Here is a 27,614-nt window from a genome sequence, read left to right as displayed (position 1 = left end):
TAGTGACATTGACAAAACCCAAACAGAAGGGAGGAAACTTCAAGTATCCTTCATATTAATAATGGATTGTATGTATAGTTAGCAACTAGCAAGACCCAGGGCCTGACTACAAATTAGGATCTGATGTGGGATAGAAACAGGCCCCATTTTTCAGGTAAAAGAAATATTCTATGACATTAAGTGATGACTCAGTGGCCCAGCCACTCCGAGGAGGTCTGTTCATCAGACCATTCCACCTGCCTCTCTGGGCTTTCCCCTCAACTGTCTACAATCACAAGGAGGTTCAACCTTTCAAATTAATCCCATGACATGGAAGAGTTTCTAGCTACTTTATTTTAAATCAAGAAAACATACATGTAAAAATCCACAACAGTCTTAAATGCACTCTCCAGTAGTGTGTTTTGGAAGCTTTAGTCAGCAGCTGCTTCTCCTTTTTCTTTCTAATGGCTTTTTTACTTGCGACTTTTCCCTGTTGGAAGTTGGCCTATACTCTGTAAACAAATGAAATCAATGCTTAAAACACATATCTGATTATAGACATATCTTTCTAGATGTTTCCTTTAGTAGGAAATAATACTTAGTGAGCAGAGAAGAGGGCTCGGCCTGTGCTCTACAGGGCAGTCAGCTTGGAGGACAGACTGGCGCTTCTTCCAGGCCTGTCTGAGAAGGGAATCACCTGGGATGACTGCTAGCATTTTCAGACCCCACCTACACTTCACACTTGACCAAAGGAAAATCAATTGCTGGACCACATCCGTCTTTAAATAATGATGGATAAATCTTTTGTCAAGACCACAGGTCAACATGTGACTTCACATCAGGTAAGGTTGTCTTGCCTGTCCTGAGCACCCTGCCCTGAACCTATCAGGTACAATGAACTGTCCAAATTGCTTTGTCCAGTGGAATTTGGTCCAAATGGTTCCATCTTAACCAAACTTAAAACGGGCTTATGTGAAGAGTTCAAGCTCTTTTCTTTTCTCTGACCTTCATAGGCTTTTGTCATATAGTACACATTTTTAAGACAGGCCAGATAGCCTTTCCTAGAAAATTCACTATAATCAGTATAAAAAGGAATTTTTGATGGCGCTCTGATGAGATTTAAAAATTCTGCATTTGGAGAAGTGATATTGATATTGAAATGTAGTATCAATAGTTGAATTAACATTTGTATTAATATTAATAACTGTTGAGATAAATCAAATCCTTCAGTTAAAAAAAAAAAAAAAATGCTTGAAAGTCCTCTATTTCATTTAATATCCATTTTGTCCCCTGAAGCACTTTTGCTGGGTAGGTGATCCTTGGTTGTAATCTTAGCTCCTTTGCCCTCTGGAATATCATATTCTAATGTCTTACTAAGGCTTTTGTTATCCTGACTGAGGCTTTGTAATACTTGAATTGTTTCTTTCTGGCTGCTTGCAATATTTTCTCCTTGGGAGCTCTGGAATTTGGCTATAACATTTCTGGGAGTTTTCCTTTGGGGATCTCCTTCAGGAGGTGATTGGTGGACTCTTTCAATTTCTATTTTACCCTCAAGTTCAAGAATATCAGAACACTTTTCCTTGATAATTTCTTGAAAGGTGATGTCTAAGCTCTTTTTTTTTTTCAAATTGTGGTTTTCAGTTAGTCCAATAATTTTTAAATTATCTCTCCTGGATCTATTTTCCAGGTCAATTGTTTTTCCAATGAGACATTTCACATTGTCTTCCATTTCTTTTTCATTCTTTTGGTTTTGTTTTGTTGTTTCTTGATTTCTCACAAGGCCATTAGTTTCCACTCTCTCCAGTCTAAATTTTAAGAAATTATTTTGTTCAATGAGCTTTTGGACCTCCTTTTCCATTTAGACAATTCTGCTTTTTAAAGCACTCTTTTCCTCATTGGCTTTTTGTACTTCTCTTACCATTTGGCCTAGTCTGTTTTTTAAGGTGTTATTTTCTTTGGTAGTTTTTTTGTGTGTCTCCTTTACCAAGCTGTTAACTTATTTTTCATGATTTTTTTTTTGCATCGGTCTTGTCTATCTTCACAACTTTTCCTCTAACCCTTTAAGGTGTTCCATGGCCTGAGACAAATTTATATTTTTCTTGGAGGCTTTGGATGTAGGAGCTTTGATTTGTTGCCTTCTGAGTGTGTGTTTTGATCTTCCTCGTCACCACAGTAAATTTCTATAGTCAGGGTTTTTTCTAGTGTTTGTTCATTTTCCCAGCCTATTAATTTGACTTAACACTTTGTTAAAGTATGGCTTTGCTTCCAGACTGGAGCTCACACTGTCCCAAGCTTCAGGGATTTTATGAAGCTGTTTTCAGACATACTTCTGGTGATCTGTAAGTTTTCAGTTCTTCCAAGGCGGTAAAATCTAAGGAGCATTGTTTACTATACTCCTTGCCTGTGCTCTGGTCTGTGAATGACCATAAGCACTGTTTTCTGCCCTGGAACTGTGAGTGTGGTCCCCCACTTCATTGTGGCCACAAGCTCTGCTATGCTAGTACTCCTTCTCACTCTGGGACTACCACCCAGGACTGTGACCCAGATCAGAGTATGAACAAAGCAACATTGTTCTGCATCAGCAAAAAGACCCCGCTCATCTCCGTCTGACCAGTTGTTTGACCCTTTTAGTGTCCGTGGGCTGAGATCCCCGGAAGCTGTCACTGCCATTGCCACTGCTGATTCAGTCACTCCCAAGGTCTTCTCCTGGTTTACTGTGCCTGGGACCATGATGGTGGGCCTCAGATGGACTGAGGTCCACTCACACTAAGGTGTCACAGACCCTTCCTGTTGACCTTCCAAGTTGTCTTTGGTATCTGTAGGCTAAGCGATCTCAAAACCACCATTGCTCCCAGTGATTCAGTCACCCCAAGTCTTGCTCCAAAATTCTGTACCCCCTCATCTGTACCAACTGTCTTCCTGACTTCCTTTAATTCCCAGCTAGTATCCCAACATCAACAAGAAGTCTTTCTGATCCCCTTACTACTATTGCAATATATATGTAGATATAGATACACACACAAACACACACACACATATACACACACATATATACACATATATGTGTGTGTGTGTGTATATATATATATATATATATATATATATGTTTCTGAAGTTATTTGTTTTCTTCTCCTTAGACTGTGATTTATTTGACAACAGAGGCTATTTATTTTACTTTTATGTGCCCAGAGCTTAACACAATGGCTCACACATAGGTTGTGTTTAATAAATTCAAAAAAAATTATTACGTTGCCTTTATTTGACTGTTTTTGTTATTGTTGATGTTTCAGCAAGATGATCATTGTATTATGTCCATGGATTTTTCCCAGTGCTATTCTTAGATTGATAAATGATCAAAAGTTATGAGCAGTTTTCAGATGAAGAAATCAAAGCTATCTATAGTCACATGATAAAATACTCTAAATCACTATGGATTAGAGAAATGAAAATTAAAACAAATAAAAACAATTCTGAATTACCACCGCACACTTATCAGATTGGATAATAGGACAAATAAGGAAAATGACAAACGGTGGAGGGGGTGTGGGAATATTTGGACACTAATTCACTCTTGGAGGAATTCTGAACTCATCTAACTATTCTGAAGAGTAATTTGGAGCTATGTCCAAAGGGCTATAAAACTGTGACTAATACTCTGGTGTTCCAATACCACTACTAAGTATGTACACTAAAGAGACAAAAAGATAAATAAATAAAAGGAAAAAGACTATATATCAAAAAATATTTAGAGTAATTCTTTTTGTGGTGGAATATTATTGTGAAATGATGGACAGTATGCTTTCAGAAAAACCTGGAAACACATGTACTGATGCAAAGTGAAGTAAGCAGATCCAGGAGAACATTGTAACAGTAATAGTAACAGTAATATTATATAATGATATATAAATATAATGATCAACTGTGAATGACTAAGCTATTCTCAGGAATACAATAATCCAAAACAATTCCAAAGGACTCACGATAAATATATTTACCTCCAGAAAAAGAACTTATGGAATCCAAATGTAGGTCAAAATATACTGTATTTTTTTTTTTTTCTTTCTTTATATTTTTTGTTTGTTTTGTTTCATTTCTGGTCAGTATTTGCTTTCATAACATGACTAATATGGAAAAAAGTCTTTTCGTGACTGCACATTTATAATCAATGTAAAATTGCTTCCTTTCTCAATGAGTAGGGGATAGTGACAGGGTGGAAGGGAATTTGCAATTCAAAATTTTTAAAAAATGTTAAAAATTTGTCTTTTCATGAAATTAGAAAATTGTTGTAAACAATTTAAAATACTAAAAATTATAGAATTTCTTGATGGCTGTATCTGCTTATGTCCACTTTGAGCCACTCCATTGTCTTCTGTGTAATACTTATTACATTACAATGATCTCCCAGGAGGTTCTGCAATATCTTCAGACTTCATGCTCTCAGAACAACATCATCCTCAAACTGTAGTGTCTGGAATACCTTAGCCTTCACAAGGAAACTCTTTTTGGCATAAGATTCTCCACTAAATCTCCTCCATTGAAATAAACCTTTCGTAAGTGTATAGTTTTCTTCTATGATGTTTATAATCTGAGAGTGATCGATCAATTATTTCTGTTGCTACAGAAATCTTGAATGATCTTGATGTATGGATAGTTCCCAGCTTCCTCACATTACTGCCTTTTATTCCATATTTCCACTGAATTAGCAAAAATATTTAATATAATAGCTTATTTTAAAAAGTACTATTTCTTTATCTTAGTCTTTACATTTTCTTTTGAATGTACATGATATATTAGTATAGTTTAAATTTATCGTATTATAAAATGAAACTTTACCTGTAAAGTACATGATCCAAAAGTTTATAAACCAACGAATAACATTGTGAAAAAATTTCACTCCTTAAAGAGAAAAATTCAAGATGAGAAAATGACAAGGAATGGTGAAGTCCTGTTTTGTATATGTATAGTAAAATCAGCCATGGGGTCTTCAGAGAATGAATTGTTCCATACATCTGACTTCATCTGAAATCCTTATTTTCTAGATAGAGTTACACTGAAACTTTATTAATTTGGAATGTGTAATAACATGAATATGAGATAGAGAAGTTGAAAGTGTATTTTTGTACTTAACTGTAAATCATGTCTTACTAAGTACTTATTTTGGTATACAAATAATATTATATCATATATAAAAATATAGACCAATTATGGAAGAAACAAAAGTAAGTTCCAAGCAATATCTGTATACACACATGTATATTTATAAGTATATGTACATATATCTATAGATATAGATATATATCATTATATAATTTCTTTTTTAAAAAAATAATTATTTTAATTTTAAATTGCTTAGTTAGGGTGGAGTATCTATCTCTAACTATTCCTTACCTGAGCCCCGTATTTGTAGGTTAATGGTAAAATCATATCAAGCTACAAAATGGTTACCATGGTTGCCACATTGGTAGTTTTATAATGACGGTATTAAAATCTCATTGTTCCCTCTTGAAAATTTGGAGAACACTTTTGTTTACTTTAAGCTTGGCATTTTATATTTATTAATAGGAACACAAAAGACTTTAGGTTAAGTGCCTGCTTTGGAAAATCTGGTTTTGAGTTCTTTGTTATTTTTCCCTTATAGATGTCTGAAGTGATAGAAAAAAAAAGAGGTTCGGAAAATAGGTGTAATGGTATTTCTGAAACTTCTGACTACTTTCTTCAGTGGCTTATAGTGTCAGCTGCTACTTTGGCAGGTCATACCTTGGAATAGCATACATAAATACATACATACACAAATATATACATATTTTTATTTTATTACGTAAACACGTTTATATGCGCATAAATAGATGCACTTGTACATATAATGTATGCATATACATAAATGCATCTATTTGCCTATTAAATAAATGGATATATGTGTGTGTGTATATATATACTCTCATATACAAACATATACATTTGTCAGTCAATAAACTTCTATAAAGAGTCTGATCTGTGCCAGGCACTGTGCTGAGTGCTGGGAACATGAAGAAATGAATAAGACCATCCCTACCCTTCAGGAGCTCACAGTCTAATGAGAAAGACATGTAAAAAAGAAGCTGAAAAGTGGGGAGGAGGAAGTGGGAAATTATACGGAGAGGTGTGAATTTCCATGCTTATTCATCTTGCAGAGTGATGAGTTTCTGGAGATAATGAAGTCTAGGAAAGTTTGCATGTGGGAAATGATGAGGAAATTTTTCTGCATGCCTTCCTTGAATGACAGTGGTTTTAGGAGATATTCTAATATCCATCTTCCACTCTCCCCAAACAGAGGGAAGGAGGGGACCTGTGGTTAAGGAGTGCTGAGAAGGTGTGAGTTTCTGAGTTGATTTCATTTTGTGATATGATGAGCTTCTACAGCTAATATATGTCAAATGTTTGTCAATATATGTCATTTGACATATGTCAAAATGTTTTCTTTCCAATATTCTCATCTAGTATAGATCAAAAATATAATAATAAAATTTTAATACCTGGCTGTATCTGTGATTTCATTAATTTGATCAACACAGTCTGTCAGTTGTCTGTCAACACAGATTAGACTCCATCCACACCTTTTCAATCCATGTAACTCATGTCCATGTCCTCCCATGAATTTCCCATAGGAAGTCTATCTATTAGGTACATGCCACTAAATTTCTTAAAATTTTGTCTCTACCCATTCAATACATGGGCTGTCACATTGGCTAATTATAATTATTTTGTTTTAATTAATTAATTTATTTTTAGTTTACAACATTCACTTCCACAAGATTTTGAGTTCCAAATTTTCTCATCATATCTCCCCTCCTCTCACCTCGAATTGATAAAGGCTCAACATACACATTCATCTTAAACCTATTTTTACATTAGTCATGTTGTAAAGAAGATTTAAAACCAATGACAGAAACCATGAGAAAAAAATAGAAAGAGAGAGAAAGAGAGAGAGAGAAAGCAAATGATACGCTTCAATCTGCATTCAGATCCCATGGTTGTTTTTCTGGATGTGGATAGCATTTTCCATTGTTCATCTTTTGTAGTTCTCTTAGATCTTTGCATTGCTAAGAAGAGATGAGTCTATCAAACTTAGTCATCACACGTTGTGGCTGTTACTGTGTACAATGTTCTCCTGGTTCTGTTTACTTCACTCAGCATCAGTTCATTCAAGTCTGTCCAGGTTTTTCTGAAATCTGCCTACTCATCATTTCTTATAGCACTAATTATCATTCTTAATATTAAACTAGTCAGCATTTCTTGATCATTCAAGTCAAGTCAACATATGTCTTTCTGACGGCATTCATTATGTCACTTTCCTTGAAGAATTGTTCTTGGACAATATGTTTTAGTCTACTCATGACTGCCATGGACTTCTCCACAGCCATTTAATTGATCCTCAAATTTAATTATTTGGAGACATGATATCCAAGAACTTGTGCCATATGACAACAACAAATAAATCATTATTTTGGAAAGATAGACTTTTATTTCATAGAGAAATTTAGAGCAATTAGAAGTACTTTATGATTTACTAAATGAAATTCAGCCCACTCTCCTCATCATCCTCTTCAATTCTGAACTCACCTCAAAACCTATATACTGCCTTTCCAATATATAATATTAATTGAACAATTTGTGGATTACTTAATAGAATTGCATATCATAATTGGGAAATAGGCATTTTTCACCTTTTTTTTCCTGAATAGGCTATACAATAAAATATAATACAATAAACTATGTGCCAGATACTAACATAGTGCACTAACTTTGCTAGACTTATCTCTTCAATTGCTCCAGGAGACTGCTATGTAAAGCAGTCACTGAAGTCACAGGAAGCAGGCAGGGTCCTCTACAGAAGGGGCCCCCTCTTCCTGCTCTACTTAGGCTCCTGGTACTGGTGCTAGCCTGAGAAGCTGAGGAATTTCTTAAAAGTCGTCCTGACCGTAGGAAATCTCTCGTAAGATGTGGATAAGCAAATACAAGACGCGTGAAAGCCCACATTGATGACTGAAAGCATGACTTCACATGAAACATTTCTCGGCCTTTGGCAGATTTGCTGCCGTTAGTCAACAAGCACTGAGGTGTTTACTCCCTCCAGAGCCCGAGCTAAGTTTGGGGGTACAAGAGCAGGCAAAATCACAGTTCCTGCCCTCAAGGAGCTTACATTGTAATGGGGAAACAGCAACTAAATTACCCGTACACACAGCAGATGCAGAGTAAGCCGGGAAGCCAAGGGGCACAGGCAGGAGGCAGGATCTAAGCCGAGTCTTAGAGGACCGCAGGGATGTCGAGGCAGAGCAAGCCGGGCATGAAGCTCGGCTGGTGCAAAGGTGCGGCATCAGGGGCAGTGACCTGTTGAGTAGGCCGGTGGAGCCGGATCACAGAGCGCATTTAGGGGAAGCGGGCACGAGGCTGTGCTAGTCAGAGCACTCTGTGTTGGGAGGGACACCGAAGGAGAGGTTAGATTTATTCTGTTTGGCCTCAAAGAACAGAATAAGCAGCAGAGGGGAGAAGGCGCAAAGAGGTGTATTTAGGTTTGATGCCAGCAAAGCAGTCTTAGGGAAACCAAGCAAGCTATTCACAAATGGAACGGGCTTCCCCAGGGGGCTGGCGGGCTTCCCTTCCTCGGAAGTCCCAAAGCAGAGACTGGTGACTACTTGGCAAACATAGTAGAGCAGGGATTCTTTTCTGGGTACATGTTGAACTCAATGGCCATCTCTCTGATCTCTAAATTCTGTGGAACCAATTTCTCATGTGTCTCATTTTGTATTCAGCCCTGTCCCATTAAGATAAGTTCACTTTATTAACCAAATTCATACCGGCTAAGCATCTCCCAAAGAGAGCCCCAAGAAAATCACCCTGCAAGGTACAGCTAATGCAATGAGTAGCAGGATAAACAAAATCTTGCGAGGTTTGAACCCTGGGCTGAATCTAATGATGAAACTGAACTGGGGGAAATGGAGACTTCAATGGGGGTGAAAAGTTCAGATGCGCATGTGCAAGATGGAGAAGTCAGAGACGCCAGGCAGTTTGTATCAGCAGACATCAATCTGACTACGGATAAGCACTTGCGTGACATGGCACCATGACATGCTGTGGAGGCAGAGGATTCGTACTGTCCTACACTAAGATGGAGAAGGGCTCACCAGACACGTCCCAAACTCCCCTTGAACTTGTCCCCAGGTCTGGTGCCACAAGAAGGACACTGAGGGGAGCAAAACCAGAATGGGGAGTGACGGAGTCTTGACATTGGAGAAAGGGTTGAGGGAACTAGGGGTGTTAGAGCCCAGAGCTTATTTTGGAGGAAGACAGAAAAGTTCTTTTCAAGTATTTGACATCTGAATACATAGGAGACAGATTAACCTTCCGCTGCTGTTGTAACCAGACGGGAGAAGTCAGAGCAGTGAGTGAAACTCACAGAGAAAATTGGGTCACTGAAGACTAAGGAAAGATTAAGGGAATCCAAACGGGTGCAGAATGGCTCGGAGGAGTTGCCCCCTCTTCACTAGAGGCTGCAAGAAAGCCTGGATTCCCCAGCGGCAGAGTGAGCCCCATGGCTGGGCACGTGGCAGAAACTATTCCCTTAGAGCTGGCTGAGTGCCTAGCCCTGAGTGCTGAGGCCAAGGCTGTGCACAGACCTGTGATGAGCTCAGATCTTCCAAAGGAAGGGAAAGGATACACTATTTCTGTAAAGGACACCTAAACTCACCTGGGGCCTGGCTGTCAGAATCCCAGAAGTCTTTGTTTCTCTGTGCTTCTGTCCTGAAGAAGGGCAGGCTCTTGAGAAGGCTGAGCTGTGGAGAAGTGATGAAGGAGATCAGGCCTGCCTTGTAGGTTCCCACACTCCTCACCAGACACCAGACTCCCTCATCCTGAAGCCTTTCTTCCATGTCAATGATACAGTCTGGCGCACCTCTCTATCATCTTTCTCCACCACTCTCCCGGGGCTGCCAAGTGTTTTCAAACAGATTTTAAAACTGAATTGTGATGAGGTATGTGGCATATTCATGTTACTTTCAACAGGATCCTCACAACTAGTGATAACCCCTTCCCTCATCCCTGACTCCTTATCACATTCTTCACTCCATCTGTCCAAAGATTTTCCACCATCTTAAAGCCCAAATGCCCACTCCAGCCACGCTTGTTAACAAGGCTGACATCATTCAATGGGAGTTGACTCAATTTCCTTCTTTACCTTAAGAGCATTCTGTATCATGATTTTCTTTCTTGTCCACCCTGCTCATCTGAGGAGAGAGTGATCCCTTCTTCCTGTTCATCTACTATACTTGTGATAATTATTTCATTTCTCCATGCCTCTTCCAGGACCCTAAGTCTATCAGTCACCAATTCCAAAACTGAGACAGAGTTTCATTTTAGACGTTCAAATATTTGACTAACTCAGACCAAAAATTCATCATTGATGTATCAGTTTTAGCTTAAAAGGAAGATTTTCCCATGAGTGAATATGAATTCGGTGAAGGAGAGACTCTTTTATTTCTGTCTTCAAATGCCCAGAATCTAGCATGGCACTGGAGAGAGCAGATACATCATAATCTCTTGTTGACCGACTGGTTCATAATTCTAGCTGAATATCCAAAGCATTTGTCTTTGTCCATGTCAACAAGCATTTAATACTTGCCTATTATGTGCCAGGTACTGTGAATGAATGAAGGAATGAAAAGCCTTTATTAAGTATTCACTATGTGCTAAGAACTGTGGTCACAGCTGAGGGTATAAATACAACAATAAGAGTTCATTTACATTCTAAGAAGGAGAGGTAACCAGTAGACAAGGAAAGTGCTTTGGTCTGCGAAATAATGAAGATAGTGAGCTAGTTAAACAAAAGGACAATGGCCTGCCACTTTAGGCAACAGAGATACAGTAGACCTGCCCTTCCAAGTGTTTAAATTCTGTAGGAGGAAATGACGTGTACGTAAGTATATACCAAATAAATACTAGGTAATTTTAGGAGTGAGGTACTAGCAACAAGGGATGGAGAGAAGGATTCAGAATGGCCTCAGGAAGGAGGTGATGGAAACTAGTGATGCTTAATGCCCAGAACTCATTAGTTGACATTTCTATAGTGATTTTGAACAAATGTATAGAAATAATGCTTGTCAAATTAAGAGCCTAAAACATCACCACAAGTTGTGAAGTGATACAACCATTCTGGAGAACAGTTTGGAACTATGCCTAAAGAGCTATAAAACTGTGCATACCCTTTGACCCAGCAATAGCACTCCTAGGGCTGAATCGCAGAGAGATCATACAAATGGGAAAAGGACCCACATGTACAAAAATATTTATAGCAGCACTTTTTGTGGTGGCAAAGAATGGAAATTAAGGGGATGCCCATCAGTTGGGGAATGGCTGAATAAGAAAATGATGAGCAGGCTGATTTCAGAAAAACCTGGAAAGATTTACAGGAATTGATGCAAAGTGAAATGAGCAGAACCAGGAGAACACTGTACACAGTAACAGCAACACTGTGTGATGATCAGCGATGAATGACTTAGCTCTGCTCAGCAATACAGTGATCCAAGACAATTCCAAAGAACTTATGAAGAAAAATGTTATTCATTAATGGACTTGGAATACAACTTGAAATATGCTATTTTCACTTGCTTTATTTTTTGTATGCTTTTTCCCCCCTTTTGTTCTGTTTCTTCCTATACAAACTAATTAATATGGAAATATGTTTTAGATGATTGCTCATATATAACCTATATGGAATTGCTTATCATGTTAGAGAGGAGGGAAGTGAGGAAGTGAGAGAGAAAATTTGTGATTCAAAATTTTGTTTTGAAACTGAATGTTAAAATTCTTTACATGTAATTGGAAAAAAATACTACTTAAAAGAAAAAAAAAGTTAGTCATCACACAACTTGGCTGTTACTGTGTACAACATTCTCCTCCAATAAAACCACTTTAAAAAACACTCTCTCCCTCTGTCTGTGTGTGTGTTTGTGTGTGTGTGTGTGTGTGTGTGTGAGAAAGAGAGAGAGAGAGAGAGAGAGAGAGAGAGAGAGAGAGAGAGAGAGAGAGAGAGAGAGAGAGAGATTTTCTCTCCTTTATTGGGAAAGGACAGGGGGAGAATATTAGCTATAAATTATGGAGGTAGTCTAAAAACAATTGCTCAAGTCTTTTACTTTAGAGACTTTCAAAGAATCTATTTTTTCACATGGATTTATTTTATTCTTTCTTCTCATAGGCTTTCTGAATCATTAAGTTACTAATGGGAAATAGCTTCAACACACACACACAACACACAAACACACACACGGAGGGGAGAAAAAGAGAGAAAGAACACAAGTTAATTTTGGTAGTTTTGAGATTATGAAATGAGTATTATATGATTAAGAAGAGTAGTTCCAGTTGGGTATTTAATCCATAACAGTTTATTAGCTTAATATGGAACTCTAAGTATTTGAAGAATCAAAGCTAATTTTCTTTCTTTTTCTTTTCAACTAAGTTATGTGTGCCTTGTCTTTTAGTTTCTACAAGGCAAAGAGAATTCGTTATAGAAAACAGAAACTACTTTGAGTTTTTTGTATTTTGGTGATAGTAGTATTTCAAGTTACTATGGACAACGTGATTATTGCAACCTATGGTTAATTCAACATTTTTCTCTGCAGTGACTAATGTGTCTAACTAGTTGGTAGTTAAAGCAGCTGAATTCAGGAATACTTAATTTTTGATTGTTCTGGAGTTCTTTTCTGTTCTGTTTTGTTTTGTTTTGTTTTTACTTTTCTTTGCAATAAAGCATCACATCTTTTGTTGCGAAGATGCTTTTTTTTAATTAAGCCTTTACTTACTCACATACTAAAAAAAATCTTTTAATGTTAATACTCTAAGGCATACATTAATCAAATTAGAAATTAATTTGATAATTATCAAACTGAGAGGTTTTCTATTTTTTCTTTTCAGACAACCTGAGAGTGAAATAAGAAATCATACAAATTAACAAAGAAACTTTCTAAATTTGTATTCTTTTTTTTTAAATGGGAAATTTTGCCATTGAAGCCATTGCAAAGCAATTGCAAATAAATTTCAATTAACTTTGCCTTTGTGGTAAATCATCCTTTTAATGTAATTTTCTAATTAGCTTTTCTTTAGATACAGTTTGAGAACAAGATAAAAAAAATATCTCACAGGCATTCTGTGAAGAATTGGTTTCCATACTATTTGCAACATGGAGTTTTCAATATAGGGTTTTGTGCATTTAAGTAAGCCATCTGTCATGTCAAGTATTCTTGCTGTTGTTTCTGGGTTAAAATAAAATTTAAACTTCTTCTGCTAGGAAAATTCAAGTGCTTTTATTAAAGGATAAAGAAAAAGAAATAAATTAGTTCATTTTATATTCCCAAAAATTGTGTAGTCTAAAACAATTGTTCAAATCTTTTGCTTTAGAGACTTCCAAAGAATCTATTTTTCCACATGGATTTATTTTATTCTTTCTTCTCATAGGCTTTCTGAATCATTAAATTACTAATGGGAAATAGTTTCAACAAACATTGTAGTTTGCATTCATTTTTACTTTCAGTTTTATAAGGTAAAAGCAAAGTTACAACCATAGGAACTCTGGGGAACTCTTCCTAATCAAATTACTAGTATAAAGTACATTTCTTTATAAAAAAAAAAACCCTGATATTCATGTAAGTATATTGTGAGTTGGGAAAACACAAAATTACCATCTAGTGACTGTTTGTACTATATTGCCAAGTTGTAATCTATTCCTTCTCCATTGCTTATAACAGTTACAAGCCAAAATACAGAAAAGGTACAGATGACACCCTTCTACTGATATATTTGAGTTTATTTTAGTAGATCATTATATCTTTAAAAAGCTGACATAAAATAGTAAGGTGAGAAAGTTAGCACAGACGGAAATTTTGTGACTAGGCAAATTCAAAAGATTTATAACCAGTCCTGATTTATAAAATTTTGCAAGATTGCATTTCCAGCATACTGAAAAGTGCGCTAAATGTGGAATTAAAGGACCTACCTTTGTTTGAGTTCTGGTCCTTTGTGACCTTTGGTAAAAGATAACCTCACTGGGCCTCAGTTGCCTCATCTGCAAAATGTGCAGATTAGACTAGATCAGGAGTTGTTGGCCTTTTGTATCATAGACTCTTTTGGAATTATGCTTAACCTGTGGACACTTTCAGAGAATACTTTTTTTGATGTACAAGATACAACTTCTTTAATGTCATTGTTACCAAAAGACTGGCCAACAAGATCCAAATCCTTTTGAACATGAGTAGTATGCTTTGCCAGCTTTCAGCCCACTTGGAAAAGGCTAGTGAGACTTTCTGAAAAGGTACTGCTCTCCAATTCAGGAAATGCACAGCTAATCTGATTATTTGGGCTATACTGTCCTTTCTCTATTGTACTGTCCATTTGGTAAAGAGGAGCTTTTGGGTGGCTGCTGCACTGAAACTAGAAGGCAGGCAAGAGTAATTCATGCCTGTTTTTGGTTTGTTTGGGTTTTTTTTGTATGATTGACTTCAAATAAGAAGTGCCATATGGTTCTATGAAGGGATAGAAGTATTGGGCTTTTATCTTCTCATTTCAGTTACCATCATGCAGACCAATCACGAGCACTACTACAAACTTGGTTTTGTCGATTTTTTTTTCCTGCTCCTAGGTTAAAGAATAGAGGCATAGACTTGAACCTTGCATGTTCAGTGCTAGATTTTTTAGAGAAGACAAGGAAGAGAAGTCCACTGAGAAATAAATCCAGAGCCACCTACTAAATGAAAAAAGGAGATGAATCAAAGGCAGTCAAGAGAGTGAATCATTGACTCATTCATCAGATATGCCACAACCAGTAGAGCACCTGGTGGGGTGAATGCTTTGTATAAACTGCTTCAAGTTTGAATTCACTCTCTCTAGGGACTGAAGTGCCAGAGGGAAGAGTGCATTCCCAGAATTGGGGCAAAATATTTGTACTTCTATTATTGCTATATTTTTTGCTCAAAAATCTTTGTAAAGATAATTTACATTAATTGCTAAAATGAAACTGGGGTGCTCGTCATTGGTAAATAATATCTGTGAATACATACCAAAACATAATATAATCCCTTGGGATACCCATAGAGCACTAAGGAAGAGATGAAATCAGCTATTGTCTGTGGGATGCAAATCACCAGTGTGAGTGTGAATTAGGATAAGCCTTCTTAGCATTTTATACACTATATTATATACACTGAGAAGAACATAATCATTTCTTATGTTGGAAAATTTGACATCCCCTAGGACTAAAGTGCTGGCACTTTTCTTTTCTAGGTCTTCATTTTCTGAGGATGCTAATGATAGGGTAGTTTCAACATCTAAATAAGCATTTATTAGGTCACAACTCCATCAGACTTTCTACCCTGGATAAGAGGTACGAGGAATGAGTTGCAAAGAGGTCTAGCGGGAGACAGAGTCGAGGTCATGGGTAGAAAAAGTCTTAAAGGGAAAACTTCTATTAAAACTCTTACAGGAGGTGGAACCAAAGGTCAAGGAGTAAAGGAAGGGACTCATCTGAGTTCTCTCCCAAACCCCTCCAAATACCTTTAAATAATGATTCTAAATAAATTGTAGAGTGGCAGAACCCGCAAAAGACAGAGTAAAACAATTTTCCAGCCCAAGATAACTTAGAAGGTCAGTGGGAAATGTTTGTTGCACTCTAAATACTCTTATCCCACAGGTTCATTCTACTCAGCATTTCTGAAAAAGTGCCTTGATTTTAAAATAGATAAATTCTTTCTATTATTTCACACATACATATATGCACTTGTATTCAATATGTAAAGTTCAAATTAGCTGACAATTTGATATTAAGTTGGTCAACATTTTTTATTACATTTAACAACTTAGAAGGGAAAGTAAACATTTAAAAATAAAAAGAATGATGCTCCCCAAACTCCTAGGAAAGAAAAAAAAATTAAAGCGATTAAGCAACTAACAACATATTTGTATTCCTCCCTTGCTCCAAGAAAAGTGGAAAGGGGAGAAGACAGGTTTAGAAGGTGACATCATTTCTCTTTGGTTAGCCATGCAGATTTGATGCAGGTCATGTTCATGCTTAGATCTTTTCCTATCCCTTTGGGTCAAGAATCCCCACTGTTACTCTACAGCTAGCTTGATTTCTACTATCTGCCACTCATGTATTTTATCTCATATCTGCCTTCTTGTGGTTACTTCCTCATACTTCTTGTTTGTATTGGCTCCCTACTTCTATTCACAACACCGCTGCAGGTCAAAGAACAGAACTTGGAAATCTGGGTCCACCACCCACTCAGCATATTAGTTTCTTACCTAAAATTATTCATCTATTTTGGTAAGGTTAAAGAGAGTCTATACTTCAACTTCCCTATTATTAACACTATTATTTTTATCATCATCATCATCATCATCATCATTACTATTTTGGTGTGTGTTGTTCAAAGACAATTTGAACAAAAGTCTACTGCTTTAGATGTGTGAAACTTCTGCTAGAATTCCTTTATACGGTCTCATTTGCTAACTACATAATATTGCAGTGCTAAACTGTTTGGTCATACTTGTTATGAAAGGTAAAATTGCCACTCTATCGATAGGGCAAAGAACTCAAATTTATATAAAATGCCAATGCCTAATTCAGTGAGACTTCTATGCAGATCAAACCTACAATGCCAGAATCTCACTATATAGTAGGTCTCCTTCATAAGGATGTTGTCTTACCTATTCCTATGTTGTGCTGCCCTTACCTATTCCTATATTGTCTTACCTGTTTCCTATATTGTCTTTCCTATGTATGTGTGTGACTTTTCTATGTATTCCTTAACTATTCCTTACCGATTCCTATGTTGTCTTACCTATTTCTGATCTTAGAAGCAAGAGGGATTCTCATTATCTTTTAAACCATTTTAATACAATGAAATTAATTACTACATTGTTGATTTATTTGTAAGGGTATTTCCCATGTTTCCCAAATTTAAACCCTCTACCATCAATAAGAATCCCCATTCTTCCAGGCACCTAGGTTCCTAACCTAGTAGGAATTTTCTACTATTCATTCTCACTCATCTCCAATATCCAGACAGTTGCCAAGTTTTCCATCTCCCTCAAATCTCTCATTCCTCACATCTGCTCATTCCTTTCTTATCATACCATACCATCATGGTCTAAGTTTTTACTTACTTTAGCCTGAACTAATCTAATAACTTCCTAATTGATCTCCCTCTATTCAGCAATTTCTTTCCAATCCATACTACTTAGCTGCCAAGTTCCTATTTTTAATAAGCATTTCTAGCATTTTCCTTTTGGCTCAAAAAGCTTCTGTAGTTAAGTGTTGCTTTTAGGGTAACATTCAAACGCATGGGTTTAGCATTTATTAACCTTCAAAATCTAAATCTAGGCTAGCTTTCCAGATTGCTTACATATTATCACCCTCAAATATGCTACTTCAGCCACATTAGGCTACTTCCTGTATCTAATACACAAAATATAATCTTCCAACTTCTGTGGCTTTCCTAGTGCTCCCCCCCCATTTACAATAATTGATCTCATATCTTCCTGAGGGAACACCTCTATATCTCCTCAAAGCTTAGTTCAAGTTCTGTTTCCATCAAGAGGTCTTTCCTGATTCAAACAAGTCTTAGTATCCTCCCTTCCTCTATCTCTTGATCTTGATGATGTATAAATGCCATGTTTACTAATTTCTGAGTATATTGAAGCCTGCTAGTATAATGTAAATTCCTTGTATCACTGTCACCTAGGACAATGAATGGCACATAGTAGGTACTTAAATTATTTGGTTATTGATTAATGAATGATTTACTTAATAAATTCTATGAATACAGAGAAGGGAAAAATCTGGGCAAAAATCATAAAGAAGAGTATTTAGCTGGAACTTGCAGGATAATAAGAAAAGTCAAAAAGAACATGGACAATCTGAGTGGCACGGAAATTTTTAAATTTAAAAACTTTCATTTTTTGAGCTGGGGAATAACATAGATGAAGTCATTTTTCAGGAAGATTAAATTGGTGGCTCTGTAAAGAATGAGTTGGAGAGAAAAAACCTAAAGGCATTCTACTACTCTAAATTATCTTGTGCTTCTCTTTGGTGTTTACTCACTGAATGTTTTCTTATATTCCCTTCAGTCATGCTTTAGCTGATCTAAACATATTAACGTCTCTAATTGTTCTTCAAAAGTCATTACTTCTGGTGGCTTAATCAGATTTGTTGCGCTTCTCTTGAATTCTTTTATTTTGTTAACATCTTTGTGGTACTCATTTATTCAGAATTGAGTTTTAATGTCCTCTTCAGGTTTGTAGTTGAGTGCCCTGAATGTATGTTCTGCTGTTGACAAGGAAGTTGTAGTCTGAAAGGATGAGTAATGTTTGACATGAGATAATATTTTTTTAAATACAGTAAACTAAATGAAAAATAAATGTTTTGGGCACCTTACTATTGGTGTGCCAGTGAGCCATCCAATAGGCTATTTTGGTAAAGGACATTATTGGATTATCATATCATAATTAATTTGTAGTATAAGAAAACAGTTTGTACACATAATTCAGAAGCCATTGTTTTTGTTTTTGTCTTTTCAGGTTTTTCTGAAGTCAGCCTGTTCATCATTTCTTATAGCACAGAAGTATTCCATTATATTTACATGACAGAACTTGCTCAGCCATTCCCCAATAGATGGGCATCCTCTCAATTTCCAATTCTTTGCCACCACAAAAACAGCTGCTATGAATATTTTTGTACATGTGGGTCCTTTTCCCATTTGTATGATATCTTTGGGATATAGCCCTAGAAGTGCTATTGCTGGGTCAAAGTGTATGCACATTTTTATAGCCCTTTGGGCACAGTTCCAAATTGTTCTCCAAAATAGTTGGATCATTTCACAACTCCACCAACAATGTGTTAGTGTTCCAATTTTCCCACATCTTCTCCAACATTTATCATTTTCCTGTTTTGTCATGTTGGCCAATCTGATTGCTGTGCCAGTGAGCCAAACAATAGGCAATTTGGTAATTATTTAGATCAGATTTTATTTGTGTGAAAAGTGTTTTGTAATTGTGTTCATAGAGTTCCTGGGATTGTTTCAGTAGGGAGACTCCTAAATATTTTATGATGTCTACAGTAAGTTTAAATTGAATTTCTCTTTCTATCTCTTGCTTTTGGGCTTTGTTGGTAATATACAGAAAGGCTGATGATTTATGTGGTCTGTTTTATAGCCTGCAACTTTGCGAAAGTTGTCTGTTATTTCAAGTAGTTTTTTACTTGGTTCTCTAGGATTCTCTAAGTATATCATTATGTCATCTGCAAAGACTGATAGCTTTGTTTCTTCTTTGCCTATTCTAATACCTTCAATTTCTTTTTCTTCTCTTATTGTAAAAGCTGACGTTTCCAGTACAATATTGTATAACACTGGTGATAATGGACATCCTTGTTTCACCCCCAATCTTATTGGAAATGCTTCTAGCTTGTCCCTATTACATGTAATGTTTGCTGAAGGTTTTAGATAGATGCTATTTATTATTTTAAGGAACACTCCATTTATACCTGTGCTTCCTAGTGCTTTTAATAAGAATGGGTGTTGTATTTTGTCAAAAGCTTTTTCTTCATCTAGTGAGATGATCATGTGGCTTCTGTTGGTTTTGGTGTTGATATGCTCAATTTTGCTTATAGTTTTCCTAATATTGAACCAGACCTCCACTCCTGGTATAAATCTATCTGGTCATAGTGTATTATTCTTGTGATAAGTTTCTGTAATCTATTTGCTAATATTTTGTTTAAAATTTTTGCTTCTATGTTCATTAGAGAAATTGGTCTATAATTTTCTTTCTCTTTTTTGACTCTTCCTGGTTTAGGTATCAGCACCATATTTGTATCATAAAAAGAATTTGGTAAGACTCCTTCTCCACCTATTTTCCCAAATAGTCTATATAGTATTGGAATTAACTGTTCTTTAAATGTTTGATAGAATTTGCATGTAAAATGTAAATAATTTATGTTGCTTCAAAAATTGTTTAAAAATGTTGTTTCTGTCCCATGTTAACATTTGCAAATTGTTATTCATTGTACTAATTTTTTTTTGTATTTAGATTGCTCTTCCAAAGCTGTTTTATCTGACTCAACTCATGTTTATTTCACATATGAAACTTGATTTGGATCAAATATCCATGCTTAAAATATATTCAATTCACTTTGCCATTAGCTCAAACTAGGACTCATTTTACAACCAACTTTTTGGGGGTTGTGCATTGGAGGGAACTTGCACTCTTTTCCCTCTGCTTGATCATCTGATAATTATTATTCTGACCCTTTCAATATTGCTTTCAACTGGACCACTCTACCTAAACTGCTCTTTCCAAGGTGACCACATGTTTCTTACTGTATAAGACATTTATTTTTTTATTGTTCAACATACTTAACTTTGCTTCAGCTTTTAATACTATTGACCATACCTTCTAGTTAGACACACTCTCATATTCTGACTATACTGATCCTCTATCTGTCAGTTCTTTTATTGACTGATCATTTGCTTAGTCTCTTTATGGTGAAATGAAATGGATTATCCATCTCTCTCTCCTGGATGGAGATCCTTCTTCCCCATTTCATTATAGAATCTTTAGCTTCTTTTAAATCTGAGCTCCTGTGCTGCCTTCTAAATAATTTACCAATGTCTCAAGAGTGTAGTCTCAGTCATAAAAATATTTTGTATTTACTCATCTGTGAACATGATATAACGTCCTTTCTTTTTGCCTTTTGCCAGTAGAATATAAGATCCATGAAAACCAGAAATATTTTGTCTTTGTCCTTGGAGTACCAAGACCTCAAATAATACCTTGCATAGAGTAGATACATATATATTTTTTTTAATTTGAACTGGCATTGCATTAAATTGATAAAGCCCTGTATGATCTAGCCCAAAAACAATATATATTAGAGGGGGTTGGATTATTGGGTTAGATTCTGTTTACCTGTCTATCTATTTATCTATCTATCTATCTATCTATCTATCTACACACATTCATATACATATGCATGTGACTATATATATGTATATATATATGACTATATATATATGTATATATATATATATATGCAAATATACACTCATATGTGCATGTAGGAAAACCAACTTTTAAAGGATTTATGGAGGCAATATATGGCAATGCATACAGTTGATTAGTGACAGCAATAGAACAACAGCCTGATTCTTTTTTTCACTAAGTTTTGTCCCCTCTTCATGACTACTCTTAATATTTTTTTGTTCATTGTCTACATTGCACATTTGAACACTTGATTGCTTTCAATGTGGCATTGTTTTATAGTTTTGCGTTTTTTTTTCTAATCGTGTGTCATTGTGGTGACTCTTGAGGTTGTCTGGAAGATTTTAAGTTCCTCAAAGGAAATAATTGTGTAATGGACTCCTTTAATATTGCCCAAAGAGGCTACTTCAAAGATGAGCTTTGAAAAGTATACCATTAACAAATTAAGATGAAGAGACCTCCCTAAAGATACAAAGATTGAAATGTAAGAAAGAATGTAGTAGGAGGAAAATATTAAAAATAAAGCAAAATATGAAGGTCAGAAAATTAACAGCATTGCTGTATTTCTACTTTTAATATTTTTATTTGACACAAAAATAAATTTTAACATTAACATATTTTGACTATTATTTAAGCATTATTGCGTAAATATAATAAAATACTTGTATATTTATTCTTATTTTTTTGAAATTGCTGTAATATTAAGCTTGATATTATTACATTGAGGGACAAATAGTTTTCTAGGAGAATAAATCTCTATTTTTATAATAACATTTAAAAGGAATATGGAATTAATTTTCATTCTCTTCATAGCAAAATTTGCTAGAATACTTAATCTTTATTTAAGAAAAGATAAACTAGTGGAAATAATTCAGGTATGTTTAAAACATCTCAGTCTTTTCAATCGGCACTTAAAATCAAGGATTTATATTTCTTACTAAGAACATTGCTTTCCTTTAAAAAATACAATTTGATGTGGGAATAATGGAAAGTTTAGGTTCAGTTGGACACTCTTATCTATCTATCTATCTATCTATCTATCTATCACCCTATCTATCTATCTATCTATCTATCCACACACACATGTATATATATATACATACACACACACACACACATATATGTATATATATATATACACATATATATTATATATATATATATATATATATGTATACATTTTCAATATTCTACAAATTAATACTAAGGTAGAACAAAAATCTGTTCTGTTCCAAATAGGCCAAACAATTCTTTTAAAAGAAATCATTAAACCAAATCTGTTTTACTGTGAGTAACTTCTTTGGGCCCTTCAATATCTGTGAACTTGTTCATAAATCATTAGAAAGGAAAGGAAACAGATGCTGATACTACAATGTTGAAAAAGTTGGAGTTTCTTGTTTCTAATAGAATTGTATCTTCTTTCCATAACTTTCTTAACATTAGCCTTTTTCCTTCTGATTACTTTAGGATTCACCATACTATCAAAAACTGATGTTCAAAAATAAAAACTTATGATCATTTTCTAAACTTCATCTCACACTAAGGTGTGTCAGTTTATTCCTCTATTTATTATATTTATGTTTATTATTTATGTTTATTTACTATTATATTATTTATATTTATTCCTGTAGTTATTATATCAATATCACTATGTAACTGTCTTTCTTTCTCTATAACCCACCTAGTAATTTTTAATCTTTTAAATAGAACAAGGCTAAAGGTAGTGATGATCTGAAATAATGAGTGGGTGTCTATTATAAGACATCCTAAGATACAAGGATTTGTTGAGGATGATTTTTACACCACTTTTTCTAGGTTCTAATTTGTAAGGAAATCATTATAATCTTTTTGTGAGTAATAAAGAAAATTCACATAAATTAGAATAAAATCATGAACCTCACAAAAGATTGTAATAATAAAGAACTAATCATGCAGAAATTGTACCATAAAGTGCTGATTTTTCTTGGATAAGTTTAAATCCAATATATTTCAAAGTGAAGTTGACATTTTCCTTCAGCTCCTGGTTTCTTTATAACATTGCCTTGGAAATAGGAAAGGATGTGTCAAGCTGCTCAAGTCATTCTTGTCATTACCAATCAATAGGTCATCAAAATAACACAGCATTGGATGTATCCAAATTGAATTTTTTTTTCAAACAGGCTAAGGTGCTACCATAAATGGTTCATTTTTGACCAACTGAATCATACCATGTCTATTGAGAATGTGACTAGATGGATTGCCATTTATTGTGCAAGATTAAAAACTATATCACATCATGGCTAGACAAGGAATTAGTGTTTTGTATTTCTTGGAAAAGAAAGCAAATTGGCTTCATGTACCCCTATCTTATTTTAAAATCAGGATATGTATTTTGACTTAACACTGATTCCCACTAACAGCTCTGTTAAGTAACATGTTGTAAAAGAGTAAATTGAAACAGCTTCAGTGATTTCATCTGAATTGACTTATTTCAGCAGTTAGAAAATGCAAAGTTTTGGTTTTTATTAGTGCATCACCATTTATACTAGTCTAGTTAGAAGTAATGGGCACACTTCTATCAAAGACCTTATTTTCAGAGGTTTATATAGTAAATTTATTAAAATTGCCTCAGGCTAAAACTTGATGGAGGAAATTACAAGATTGCTTCCCTTTTTATTACTTTTCATTTTAGTAGATGTATTAATGAATATTAGAAACTTTACAATTAAGGGCATATAAGGTCCAATTTAGGCTTTACAAAAGTCATTTGGGTTCTATATACCTTTGCCAAATTATTTTCTATTTAAGGTGGACAATAACACCATACTTAGATATTTTTTAAACAATACAATGATTTAAATATTTCATATAGGGTCATTACTGAAATGAAAAATGAAAGTCACATTGCTGAGGAGAAAAAATACTTTTTTTCTCCTCTGCAACAGGCACAGCTTGAAATTTATCTGATTTGTGAAAGTGACCATAAGTGATGCCACATTATTTGAAATACCTTATGAACATTAACAAGATTTACCTTCATACTATAAATAGGGCATTATTTCAATTTTTTTAAAAATTCCAATGAGGGACATACAAATTGATTTTTCTCAAGCTCCATGTTTAAAGAAAATGATTCATGTGTTATGAATACTTGTGCTTCTGTCAAATCCAATTAAATTTTAAGAGGAATGGATTATCCAATGGCTGTAATAGGTATTACATAATATAGTGATTCTTTGAATAAAAGGAAGAAATAAAGCATTTTTCAGTTCCTCACATCCCTGTGAAGGATATGTTCCTTCATAGACATGGGAATTAGTTTGGATACTTCAGTTCTTTTATAACATATCATCATCATACACTAATAATGTAATTTTGGTGGATTGCTTGGCTTATAAAAATGTCTTGGAAAAATAAAAATCTAGTTTATGTTAACTGGGGGAAAATGAGGCAACATTACATAGACGCTCAATTATATTCAAATACAGTTATAATTGGCTCCTCATTTATTAGTGCTTTCAGAGATGCAACAGAACAGCAGGTGAGACACACTCAGTATAAACTGGCTTTCAAATTTACTCACTTTCTTTTTATCCTAGCTTAAATTAGGCAGAGAGGTATGGTTATTGCCTGTTAGAGACTTGAGTTCTGCTTACTATGTGTGACAACACCATAGGGACTCAAGTGCCATAAACCTAAAGGAATGATGAACAATAATTCTGAACTTTAATGTGCCCATTTTTTCTTTGTTTCATGAGGTTGCATCAGAGTCCTAGAGGAGAAGAGATTTATTGCTACTGTTTGCAATGCTATGCATGTATCTATTCCAGTGCACTCTAGGAATATATATGTATTAATGAAATGGCAGTCAATAGTCTATTCTGGTTGTATACTGAGTACCTTTTGTGTTCTATGAATGTTCACCTTGTATGGTGTCAGACAATGACTGTGCACAGTTTCTTTAACATAGTGGCAAGATGAGTTTTCAAAGTACATTGAAATATATCTGAAACAAGTTCTGCATCTGCTATTCATGGGCTCAAGCATTTCTGAAGTGAATGACTACAGGTTTAGAATATACCAATTTACCCAGTTCCCTAGACTGATTTCTATTTTGCTCCCCATCCACTGGTAGCTAATTGAAATCATGTTTCCTTGATCTTAGAATTATAACATCTCTGTCTGTCATGTGAAGTGTTCAAGCGAAATACACTTAACTCATTTGATTTTGGCTAAATGACTGAACAATAAACATGTTGAAGGACTTCTAGAGGTCTATCAAAATGAAAACAATTCCCTATAACAGGGCTGTAGGGGAGCAACCTGTAATTAACCTCCCTAGATCATGAGTAGAACAGGCAGAGCCAATGTGGTTGAATAGAGTAAGCAAACCAGCTTAACTCTACCGATGTTGTCCTAGAAACAACTTATAAAATAGTATCTTAGATCAAATACCGGTGTGGCATAGTCAAATAAAGGTCAGAGGGAGAATTTTTTTTTTCAGTCCAAGATAACTTAGGTCAACAGGAGATTGGTTCCCTGGCATAGGTACACGCAGTGGCAACACCAGCAACAGTCCTCAAAGGCAGATGTGACAGTGGCAGCTGCATCATTGTTTTGGGCTTTTTCAAGCAAAACCTTGTTTCTTTAACCAAATGTAATTCTCAAAGTTCCATAGCAAAGAAGAGCATTTGCACTTGCAACCTCTGGGGAACAGTTAGAAAAAGTATACATAGAGAGATCATAGGTGTGAGTTGATTATAAGGTGTTGATTTAAAAAAAATGAGGGGTGAGGAAAAGGGATGCACTGGGAGAAGGGCAAAGAGTGAAGAAGAAAAGGGAAAAGAATTTCACAAAAAAAAGGTAGTCAAGGAAGAATTTTAACAGTGGAGGAATAAAACAATTATTTAAGGCAATTCTTGAACCTCACTCTCATTTGAAATGATTAGAAGAGGAAAGAATATGTACACACATTCAGCTGGGTATAGAAATCTATCTTACCCAAAATTATATGGGGAGGTGTTAAAGGATAGGTGATATGAGGGGGAGGGAAGTGAGAAGAGGGGTAGAAGATTAAGAGAGGCAGTAGTCAGAAGCAAAACAGACTTTTGAAGAGGTACAGGAGAAAAAAGAGAAAGAGAAGGCAAAACTGAAGAAAATAAGATGGAGAAAAATGCACAATTAGTAACCATAACTGTGAATGGGATGAACTCACCCATAAAACAGAAGCAGATAACAGAATGGATTAAAAACCAAAATCCAACAATATGTTGTTTATAGGAAACAAACTTAAACAAAAAGGAACACACTGAGTAAAAATAAGAGCCTGGAGCAGTATCTATTTTGCTTCAACTAAGGGAAAAGAAAGCAGAGGCAGCAATCATGACTGTAGACAAAGCAAAAGCATAAAAAGAACTATTTGAAAGAGATAATTAGGTAAACTTCACTTTTTTTGTAAAATGTGAAATAGATAATTAAATAATATCAATTCTAACCATATATGCACCAATTAGCAAAACATCTGAATATTTATTTAAAGTTTATTTTAAAAATATTTTATTTGTTTACCTTTAACATTCTTTTTTTTTTTAATTCTGAGGTTCAAATTCTCTCCTGCCTCTCACATGTGAAATCATGCAAAACACATTGCCCAAATGTCATAAACAAAATGTCAAGACTGTCAAGGGAATCAATTTAAAAAAAAGCAAAAGAAGGAAGTGCCAGATTTTAAACTATACTACAAAGCAGCAATCATAAATACAATCTGGTATTGCCTAAGAAATAGCATGGCAGGGAGAGGATTCTTAGAAGATAGTGGAGTAGGTCAGAAAATTCCAAGCTCTCAAGTTTTCCACCACACAAAAGAGACAAAATAGAGCCTCAGGGCAAACAAAGAGCTGGTAAGAATAAATAAGAGTAGGGGCAGAACAATCATCCTTCTGCCACAATTGGCGAAGATCTAAAGAAAAATTTCAAGACAAGACTTGGTCCCTGTGAAGAGTAAACACCTCCAGGCTTGGGACTGCTTAAACAACAAGCAGCAAGCCATGGGGTTAGTTGTATTGACAGGCTGCCTTGGCCCCAGTAAAAAGAACTTTTACCTCTGGGACAGTGAGGAGAGTGGGGCTTGGAAAGGAGGATGGAATCTCTGCTAACAAGGAATACCAGATCCAACTGTACAGCTGGGATGCTGTTGTCAGGGGGCCGAAAGGAACCAGCACCTACTCAATGAGTGCAGAAGCAATGCTGGCTGTTAGCACTTACAAGGCGGCTGGAGGTCTTGGTTTCAGTTCCAGGCCAGAGAAGAGAGCTGAAAGAAGTTCTGAGGCCAGAAGCACTCTACCCCATATTACAGGGCTAGAGGTGATCACCAAAATTAAGCTACTACAAAACAAAACAAAACAAAACAGACAAACCACCAACAACAACAACCGAAAAAACGACAATGCATAGACAAAGGAGAAAGAAATTCATCCATAGAGAGTTACCAGGGAAATAGAGAAGACCAGGGTTCGTCTTCAGAGGAAGATACTGAAGTATAGAAACCATCTTCTGTCCCAAAGAGTAATGTCAAATTGTCAGCTGCCCAAGAAGAATTCCTAGAA

At 35.4% G+C, this 27,614-nt stretch overlaps 1 long non-coding RNA gene across 1 annotated transcript; it reads right to left on the bottom strand.

Annotated features, from left to right (window-relative positions):
• Window positions 1–327: 327 nt before the first annotated feature.
• On the bottom strand, window positions 328–27,614 carry LOC110203981 (uncharacterized). Its single transcript, XR_002323144.2, has 3 exons — window positions 27,498–27,614; window positions 9,704–9,788; window positions 328–491 (listed from the first exon to the last, which is right to left on the bottom strand). It is a non-coding gene; the product is annotated as an uncharacterized LOC110203981 (long non-coding RNA).

Source organism: Phascolarctos cinereus, unplaced genomic scaffold (assembly GCF_003287225.1).
Source record: "Phascolarctos cinereus isolate Bilbo 61053 unplaced genomic scaffold, phaCin_HiC Scaffold_37;HRSCAF=558, whole genome shotgun sequence".
NCBI lineage: Eukaryota > Metazoa > Chordata > Mammalia > Diprotodontia > Phascolarctidae > Phascolarctos > Phascolarctos cinereus.
Note: the sequence above shows the minus strand (reverse complement) of the source record. Positions and strands in the feature narration are given on the sequence as shown.